This window comes from Aplidium turbinatum, chromosome 1, assembly GCF_918807975.1.
Source record: "Aplidium turbinatum chromosome 1, kaAplTurb1.1, whole genome shotgun sequence".
Lineage (NCBI taxonomy): Eukaryota > Metazoa > Chordata > Ascidiacea > Aplousobranchia > Polyclinidae > Aplidium > Aplidium turbinatum.
In genome coordinates, this window is record NC_137472.1 from 12,967,541 (window position 1) to 12,977,621 (window position 10,081).

The following is a 10,081-nucleotide window of genomic DNA, read 5'->3' on the forward strand; positions in this document are numbered from 1 at the left end:
CATTACAATTCTGTGAATTGAAGCTTTTATAAATTTTTATTTCTACAAACGTCAATATCATAAATAGGTTGTTAACACAACGTTGAACCAACGAAGAACCAACGTCACGTACGTCACCTTGGGCATTCGGTTGTCAGCCAACCTTTTGAGAATAAATCTCAATTTTGGTGTTTCTGGCAAACGAATTAAGAGATATGGCAAGTATGTATTATAATTCTGTGAAATGAAGAATTTTTAAAGTTCATTTCAACAAAAATTTAATATGACTAATATAGTTGTTGACGCGACGTTGTGCCAATAGTGGACACCACAGCGCGTTCGTCGCCGTGGGCATTCGGTTGTGAACCAACCTTTCTACAACAAATATCATTTTTCGTATTCACAACAAAATAATTCGAAGCATTGGCCAGTATATGTTACAATTTGACGAAATTAAAGTGAACAAAGGTTTATTCTAACAAAAACGCTATATAAAAAATATTTTGTTGAAGCGACGTTGAGCCAATGGTGGGCCCCACAGCGCGTTCGTCGCCGTGGGCATTCGGTTCTGAATCAACCTTTCTACAACAAATATCATTTTTCGTATTCACAACAAAATAATTCGAAGTATTGGCCAGTATATGCTACAATTTGACAAAATTAAAGTGAACAAAGGTTTATTCTAACAAAAACGCTATGTAAAAAATAGTTTGTTGACGCGACGTTGAGCCAATGGTGGGCCCCACAGCGCGTTCGTCGCCGTGGGCATTCGGTTGTGAATCAACCTTTCTACAACAAATATCATTTTTCGTATTCACAACAAAATAATTCGAAGTATTGGCCAGTATATGCTACAATTTGACAAAATTAAAGTGAACAAAGGTTTATTCTAACAAAAACGCTATATAAAAAATAGTTTGTTGACGCGACGTTGAGCCAATGGTGGGCCCCACAGCGCGTTCGTCGCCGTGGGCATTCGGTTGTGAATCAACCTTTCTACAACAAATATCATTTTTCGTATTCACAACAAAATAATTCGAAGTATTGGCCAGTATATGCTACAATTTGACGAAATTAAAGTGAACAAAGGTTTATTCTAACAAAAATGCTATGTATAAAATAGTTTGTTGAAGCGACGTTGAGCCAATGGTGGGCCCCACGGCGCGTTCGTCGCCGTGGGCATTCGGTTGTGAACCAACCTTTCTACAACAAATATCATTTTTCGTATTCACAACAAAATAATTCGAAGTATTGGCCAGTATATGTTACAATTTGACAAAATTAAAGTGAACAAAGGTTTATTCTAACAAAAACGCTATATAAAAAATAGTTTGTTGAAGCGACGTTGAGCCAATGGTGGGCCCCACAGCGCGTTCGTCGCCGTGGGCATTCGGTTGTGAGCAAACCTTTTGCCAAAAAATCTTAATTTTATTTTATTTATTTATTTGCAATCAGACTCAAAGTCCATAGAATTCAAAATGCTTAGCCTACGCAATTGAATCAAATAGTTTTCAATTAGAGAAAACACAAGTCTCACGAAACAAAGTGTTACAATCACTCATACAAATAGCCTATATTAAATGTTGCATGACCAAATGCTGCATAAATTTGATTAAAGAAATTCATCTTTTGATAAACGTTTTTACAGCTTTTCAATAGTTTATAAGTCAGTAAATCGGTTGGATATCGGAAATTTTTGAAAATGAAATATAAGCCGTCGCCAAAAATTCATATAAAAATAATATTTTGTTGAAAATGCAACCAAGAAAACTCAAAATGCAAAAATTTTGTCTTGTTTGAGGATAAGGATTTTCGTTAGCCTACATCTGCCGTATTTAACGTTTGACTAGAATTAACTACATCAAAATAAAATAATTTAATTTGGACCAAAAAAATGATTTCATCATGTTTTTACAGTAACCGCAAATATCCCCCATAAAGTAGCCTACAAATGATCATATGAATGTTTGTGGTGGGCAAAACTATTTCTCAACCATTCAGACTTTCGAGTGTTCAATACAAATTACTTCCTTTAGCCACAAAACTTGTTGTTCTCATCTCGTTTGCTTCGAATTTTCGAAGTATTTCGTTTCGACCTAAAAGTTTCTATTGAAAAGCAAAGTCCAATTTTTTCACATTCATCCAATGTTTGAAGATGTTGAATCAATGTAAAATGCCTGATTTTGTTCGCCAGTGATTTAACCCAAATAGAATTGTGGTTTAATTAAATCCAAAGTTTGATTGAATTGAATTAAGTTTAACTACTAGATTCACCCGGGCAACAGAGCAGAAATTGATTTTCATTGATTTAACGTTCACAGATGTTGATACAAAAGCATGCTTTGCTGGCTGGCAATAAACAGCTCTTTGTTAATTAGGTCATGAATTGGTGTTAATTAGGTCATCCTCTTCTTTTTTCATTTTTTTCCCATGCTGCCCTGCTTTCAAATTTATTCACAGTAAGTTGTGACGGCTTGAGGGCTTGTACGAATTACAAAGATAATATTGCGGTGCTTTGGTATGTCAGCAAGGTCCAACCAATGAAATTGCGAAAGATTTTAAGCCTACAAGCTCCAGCCTCGAATACTATCATTAGTCGCCTGGAAAAGCATTGGTGAGTGTATACTAGGTACTGCATATCGCTGTTTTTATTGTTGTTAGCATTTTTGATAAAGCATGAGATGGTTCAAGTAGTTTAATGTAGTAGCCTACTATAATTAATTATAATGCAATACCGATACATAATTATTCATAAATTTAGATTTTAGGACACACCTGGGTGTGTACTGTGCAGTGCATTGATTTTTGTGTTAGTTTCGATAATACTAAATAGCTTATCTCCTGTTTTTTCGATGAAGTCAACTTTTTGTAGCAAGCTTGCGCGGTGCGTTTTTTGTAAGGATTCTGAAAGTAACGAAAAGGTTCCAGATGCTTGTTTAATAGATCAATGAAAAGTCAATTCAATACCATTACTTATTTTAAGTCAGTTTGTTTTAAATGGACACTGGTAAGCAAAATGTTTCCTCCTACATTGATAAAAAAAGCTCACCCTTAGTAATTTGTTTATTTTTATGTCGCCAGTTTTGTGGCTCAGACTACTGTCTTGTATCGCAATTTTGCAATTTTGGTACGATCTAATTGATTAAAAGCAATTAGTTTTAACATAAAATCTAAAAAAACACTAAATTATTGGGTCAAGTTTTTGTTAGGTCATTAAGGTCATTTTCACATTTTAAAGTAAATTGTTTTGAATATTCAGGTCGATGAAAACTTGCTCTATTTGTGAGGAATAGGCTGATGATGATGGATGATGGTGATGACGGATGATGATGAGGCTACATCAGATTTCGATAATCCTTTTTCACTACAAGCACAAGCATGGTCAGCTTAAGCATTTACCCCTTTACCTTATGTTTCTTTTTCAACAAACTCTCAGTTTTTAATGAATAATAACTACAGACAAAGCTTCTGTAGTTAATTTAATGCAAGGTTGCATGAAAAAGGTGTTTATTACAGTGACGAAAAATCATAATTTTGTATTTGTAATAGAAGTAATTCGCAAAATCTCTGAAGAAATGATTTCAAAGTTTATTTGTAGCAGGATAATTCTCATTTTCTTTTCCAGACTGTTGTAATCAATGTAATTCTGAGTTTATCCATGGGAGATACTTTCAGAACTTTTTCAGTGTGATTAGTTCATTGCTTTATGGGAAAAAGTTGCTTGTTAGAGTTAGTTACGTGGCTTCAGCAACCAACCTTTTCCACTAGACATATTGGTTTGGACCAGCTATTGGCAATTTATCCCAATGACATTATTATTTTTAGATGGAGTACGAAGAACCCATAACTTGTCTACAGCAACAAATTCAAATATCCATGCCGCTATTTCAGACTGGCTGAAATACGCAAGAGATGAGGACTGAGAAGTTTGAGAAGAGGAAGACAGGAAATTTGATTTAATTTGCCTCATGCCCTATTCTAGACCGCTGTTATATTTAGCATGTTCTTTGTTTTTGCTGTGATGGTTAGAAATAAAAACAAACTTAACTGCCATCTGTCCTACTCTTTGCTTGTATGAGTGCCTTTTCTAGCAATGTTGTACCGAGTGGAATGCTAGTATGGTAAGTGATAAGGTTTACTGCGAATTGAGGCCTCGATCCCACGTCTTCGTGGTCATCATTTTCAGCACAGATTAACTCGAAAAAAGTGAGTTAACAACACGCCACCATGTGGTCAAAGTTAAGAAACGTTTTCGGTTTGGTGAGGTCGTAATGTCTAACCCTTGTCAGAGCAAAACGTGAGCGTTTGGTCGTAGATTAGCAAATGATGGCCAACGCTAGGCCCACGAGTAACCAAATCGTTTTCGCCAGAGGGGATGATAGTAAATTGCGTCTTCCACGTCGACCCAACGAAAGCGTTTGGTCGTAGGTTGGCCAACAGTGCACTAACGTTGGTTCTACGATTAAACAACTCTTTTTTGCCACAGTGAGGATAGTTGTAGGCTAAATTGCGTCGTGGATCCCACGTCGAACCAACGAAAGCGTTTGGTCGTCAGGTTGGCCAACAGTGCACCAAAGTTGGGTCTACGATTAGCCAAGCATTTTTTTTGCCACAGTGAGGATAGTTGTAAATTGCGTCATGGATTCCACGTCGAACCGACGAAAGCGTTTGATCGTAGGTGGCAAATGGTCGGGAAAGGGTTGGCCAACAGTGCATCAACGTTGGGTCTACGATTAGCCAAGCCTTTTTTCGCCACAGTGAGGATAGTTGTAAATTGCGTCATGGATTCCACGTCGAACCGACGAAAGCGTTTGGTCGTCAGGTTGGTCGCAGGTGGCAAATGGTCGGGAAAGGGTTGGCCAACAGTGCATCAACGTTGGGTCTACGATTAGCCAAGCCTTTTTTCGCCACAGTGAGGACAGTTGTAAATTGTGTCGTGGATCCCACGTCGAACCAACGAAAGCGTTTGGTCGCAGGTTGGTCGCAGGTGGCAAATGGTCGGGAAAGGGTTGGCCAACAGTGTGCCACCGGGGGATCGACGTTTAACCAACCGATTTTTGTGACTGACGATTCGCCCAAGGTGGCCCGCTGGCCAAATTTGTTACGCGCCAACGTCGGAAACCAACGGAGGGCCCACGGGACGTTTCCGATGGTCTAACGTTGGACCAACGACACGTTGTTGTGCGGGTACAGACAGTAAGCAGCGAAAGACTAGGCCTATATTAGTCATCGAATCAGCTGCTTCCCTGTTCTTAATGTGACAAACGGGATGGACGACAAGTGGTTCCTCGTTCCCCATCCTGTGAGTAACATCTGCACCCAAGCAGATGCCAAACGAAACTTGTAAACCAAGAGCCTCCACCCGGACGGCACAGCTGCAAAGGGCAATGGACTAAGTTAGTTCAGACGCCCCACTATTCTGCAGCTCAACATAGAAGGCTGCACAACAAGCAAGATCAAAGTTGTGGAGCAGCTTTCCCATACCAACCTGGCACTCGTCATCCTCCTCCAAGAGATCCACTGCACCTCTGCAGATAGGCTAGACACGCTAGCCGGGTCTACCTTAAGCAGGAAGTACGGCATTGCCACGTTTGTGCATGAGAGCGCTGGAACGGCAATCAAAAAGCAGCGCCGGTTCGACACCGTTCATGAGCATGCGGCTGTGTTTTTGGCAGGACACTTAAAGGCATGCCTGAAGGTGAAGGTGGACATGAAGATTGGCTTCCTTGCCTTCCCGTCCACTTAATCTAAATCTTCAACCACCAGGTGTAAGCCTAGATACAAACAAAAACAATCTCCAACTGATGCCGAGATTGAGTGGGTGTGCATTTGTAGCCTATCTCACACTACAACATCGTCAACATCTACAAGCCTCCACCCTCGCGAATGTTGCCACCATCACTTCCAACTTTCCCCTCCCCTAGTCTCTACGCTGGCGATTTCAACTACCAGCACATCGACTGGGGCTACAGCAACACAAGCAGCGAGGAAGAATTGCTGGTTGACTGGGCCTTTACAAACCATCTTGTCCTCCTATTCAATCCAAAGGAACCAGCCAGTTTCCACTCCGGTCGTGGGTAGGCTAACAGGTAACAGCACAGGGACAAACCCTGACTTGGCCTTCGCTAGTGTCGACAGCTCTCTTCCAGACAGGGTTAGGTCTGGAACAACTGTCATTAGGTTTGGGTTAGGGTTATTCTGGAACAGCTGCTATTCTACACAATACACAATATACTAGGCTATACTATACAGGGTTGCATTCCTGGGGGGACTCGGGGGAGCTCAGCCCCCCGAAATATGAAAAAGCTTGATGTATGGGGGGCTCAGGGGGAGCTCGTTCAAGCTTCCAATTTTTTGCTCTTCTGGCTGAACAACAACTTATCGACTGAACAAGTAACACTTTAACAGCTTTCTCACAACAGAACTGCAAAAATACACGAACATAAGTTGGTGGCCTAGCAACGCCGTTTTCCGTGATTAAGTCTATCATGCAATACATTTATTTAAATTTTACTACCAAGCTAAGTAGCTATCAGTTCAAGTGACAGGCCATCTGAAAGTCAGTGAGTAGGTATTTTAAAACTGCAAAGAAACTTTAAATAACTTTACTGCAGACTGCGTTACAACATTACAAACAAAAAATAAAAAAAGTTTACTTTTACCCTCCCCCCCCCCTAAAGAAAAAAAAACAGTCTTTACTTTCTGGAAAGTTGCATGATCAATCTATTTCGACTAAAATCGTTGCTGGTACTCGGTAGCCTAACTATGCAAGCATAGATAGCGCAACAGAGCTTCGATATATTTACTTTCGGAGAGGAGCTATTAGCAGTGTTTAAACTTCCCCTTGTTCAAACTAGCCCCACTCTTCCCTACTAAGCATGATTGCTATATAAGTTCTGCCGAAGCCGAACGCGGATTTTCGCAAATGAACTTGGTCATCACACCGCTACGATCACGGCTGACCAAATCACTCGTTTCAGTAATGTTGTTCATCATCATCAATGGACCACTTCCTCACATATGGAATGACACTGCGGCAACTCAGAAGTGGTTGCGGACTCATCGATCGGCTGAGGATACTCAGGTTAAGCACTCTAAGCTGCCCACATTGAATGAGCTCAGATCTGTGCATAAGCTGTTTGCTAGCTGAAATCAAAAACTGTCGTGGTGCTTTTAACTTAGGCTAGCCCATAAAACCAAAGACCAGGCGGACAGGCTATTTGTTTTGTATAATCTCGTTTGCACCAACTTGGAATATGCTTTCGCTGTATTTGGAGTTGTTTAAACTGTTCGTTAATAACTAAATGAGATTTTAGTGTGACTGTCACATTGGCAGCTTATTGGTTCTTACTCGCAAAGCTGCTAACACCAGCGCTCATTTCAGGAGATGCATTTCCTCACTTTCCTAAAGTTATTTTTTTTTTTTGTGCAAGTGTGCTTAGAATTGGCTCATACAAATAAGTTTACAATTGAGTTAAGAGATTGGAATTAGCTCATGCCATGCGAGTTTCAAGTGTAAGCCTACGCAGTAAAGAAAAAGCAAATGAGATTTCAGTGTAGCAACCAAGCCAAATTTCAAACTTATAATTTTATTTCGGATTCGACCACGTTTTGTTACTTTAAGCTATGTTTTAGCAAAGGTGTAAAGATTGTTGGCTCACCTACACCAATTACTTATACATAGCCTACTTTGTCTATAACAACACAACTTGGTGTTGATAGAGCCAACCCAAATAAAATGCTAGGAATGCATCCCTGATACTATAGCCAACAAATTTTAAAGAAATAAATTATTGAAATCCTTCTGCGGTCGTGAATGAAGTTTTTTTTTGAAATGATAAGCTAACTTAGATTTTAAACCAAACCTTCTACCCACATCCAGTTTTAATTTGACGAACTTGGTTACGTACGAAGTGACCAATGGACATATAGGCCTACATGGTTACAATGGACACGGTTACATATAGCCTACAATGTGTGCATTTTGATAAAGAAGAAAAAAAGAACATTGTTGAGCTAAACATGCTTTAAAAGTGACCAAAAGAAGATTGTAGCGTCAAAATTTTACATGGGACAAGCCCGGCACCCCTGTCCATCTTTCATCGTCATTATTGCCTTGCCTGATACCAGCCATCGGCGGCCTCAGATGAATAATTAGACCAAATATTCCTATAGTATGTTACATGGATGATTGTTTTTGTCTTGTCGTTAAATTGTTTTAGATGTGTTTGTCTTTGTCTGCCAGATGCCCGCTTTCCAAAAATTTTACCAGTTAAAGAGAGATGCTCCACTTTTTGCTTTCTTATTACATGGTCGAGAAATTTATATTGTCTGGTTTTCATACTTTTTAGCAGAGTTCTGGTTTGGTTCACTTGGTGTAAAAGTTCTTTATTTGTTTTCTTTGCCAGCCATGAAATGCGTTGCATTCTACGGAAACACCACATTTCAAAAGCATTAATTTTTTCAGCCATTTTTGTTGAGGTATTCCAGGTTTCAGAGTTGTAATGAAAAACAGGATAAATGTAGACGAAGGCTCAGAGCGATTGCCTTATTCTCATGACACTAGAAGGGCGGTAGTTGGTCCCGCGTTAAACATGCGGTTCTTTTTAAAATTGCAGAAAGTTTTGTAGTGCAGCTGGTACACTCAGCTACACAAGACAGTTAGCAAGTGTTATGTAGAAAATATTTAAAGAATACTCGTTTGAAAAGACAGTTGAAAGGTTACTAGCTGGCTGTTTTTTTTTGACAAAACCTTTGCAATTGGCTAGATGTAAAGCAAGTATACGGGTAGTTGAATTGACAAGTAATTATGAGCATTCATTGAATATCCATACCTGGTGGTAATAGTGCAATGCAGGTTGTCATAGCAAAGTTTATTAAATTACTATAGGCCTAGGTGCCAATTGTTATTTTACCATAAACAGAGATTATTTAAGATAAATAGAAGCCCTTCTATTGTCAGACGTAATAAAAGCCTTCGTATCCCCTTCTCGAGATATCCCTGAATGTAGCCTAGCATTTTAAAACTCTAGACCAGTGGTTCTCAACGGGGGCGTTTTGATTTTGCAGGGAGCGGTATGATTATCTTGGCTTAAGGGGGGTGTTTTGATTATTAGGGGGCATTCTGGTTTACCCCATCTACCGCACAGCATACCAATTTCGTCACATCATTGTCTGGATAATCTAAGTTACTCTACATGCTCGCACGATAGCCAAACGATGCTCTTACACCATCGTCATATTTGATTGACCAACCGTTTTGTTTACGAACGCTATCTATTTAAAGTTTAAATTCAGTAATTTTTCAGTATATCACAAAATCTGCTGAGTTCCATTATGACGTAACCACTTACCTGTTTTTTTTTCGGTCATTTATCGGTCATTGATCAATTTTTTAGCAAAATGTCCGAAAAAAATATAGTCAATTCGGTCAAAATGTCGGAAAAAAAATATAGTCATACTCAGTGTCTGCGGCCGGGTGTTGCAAGATTGAGTTTCGCTGATGAACGTTGAAGAAACGTCTGTCTGTTCCAACTTTTCTCAGATAAAACACGACAACGTTTCACAGCGAAACTTAATGTTGTAGCTGGTCAGGAAGTGCAAATTTTGGTTGTATCAGCTACTTGAAAGGAAATATTTTCAGTAGAAAAAATGACCGAAATGAATAAAAAATGACCGAAATTTTTCAAGTTATTTCGGACAAATGACCAAAAAGTCTCCGGGAAAAAAAAAATCCTGACTGGCAGTAGCCTATGCTGTTTTCATGCTCGCAAATATATAATTGCTTTTCGTAATTAATCGTTTTTGTTGGGGGGCGGTAAAATTTCGCCAGTTTATAAAAGGGGGGTTGGGCCAAAAAAGGTTGAGAAACACTGCTCTAGACCTTGTCTTAAAAGAGATATTTTTATGGCAAAGAATTGGTTTCATTTGTTGGAAGCTTGCTTTTGCTTGGGCTGTTCTTATGGTGAGCTCTGTTTCGTCTCTTGCATCCCAATTCACCACAGTACCGAGGTATTTGAATTTTTGGATCTGTTTAAGAATTGTTCCATTAACTGATAAATTACAAATAGGAGTTTCGGCTGCTTTTTTCTTTGTCATGACA

The 10,081-nt window shown here is 39.3% G+C and overlaps 1 long non-coding RNA gene across 1 annotated transcript; it reads left to right on the top strand.

Annotated features, from left to right (window-relative positions):
- The first annotated feature begins 2,464 nt into the window (after positions 1–2,464).
- Positions 2,465–3,823, top strand: LOC145766821 (uncharacterized). The gene is made up of 3 exons (XR_014288725.1): positions 2,465–2,593; positions 3,239–3,360; positions 3,805–3,823. It is a non-coding gene; the product is annotated as an uncharacterized LOC145766821 (long non-coding RNA).
- Positions 3,824–10,081: the final 6,258 nt, after the last annotated feature.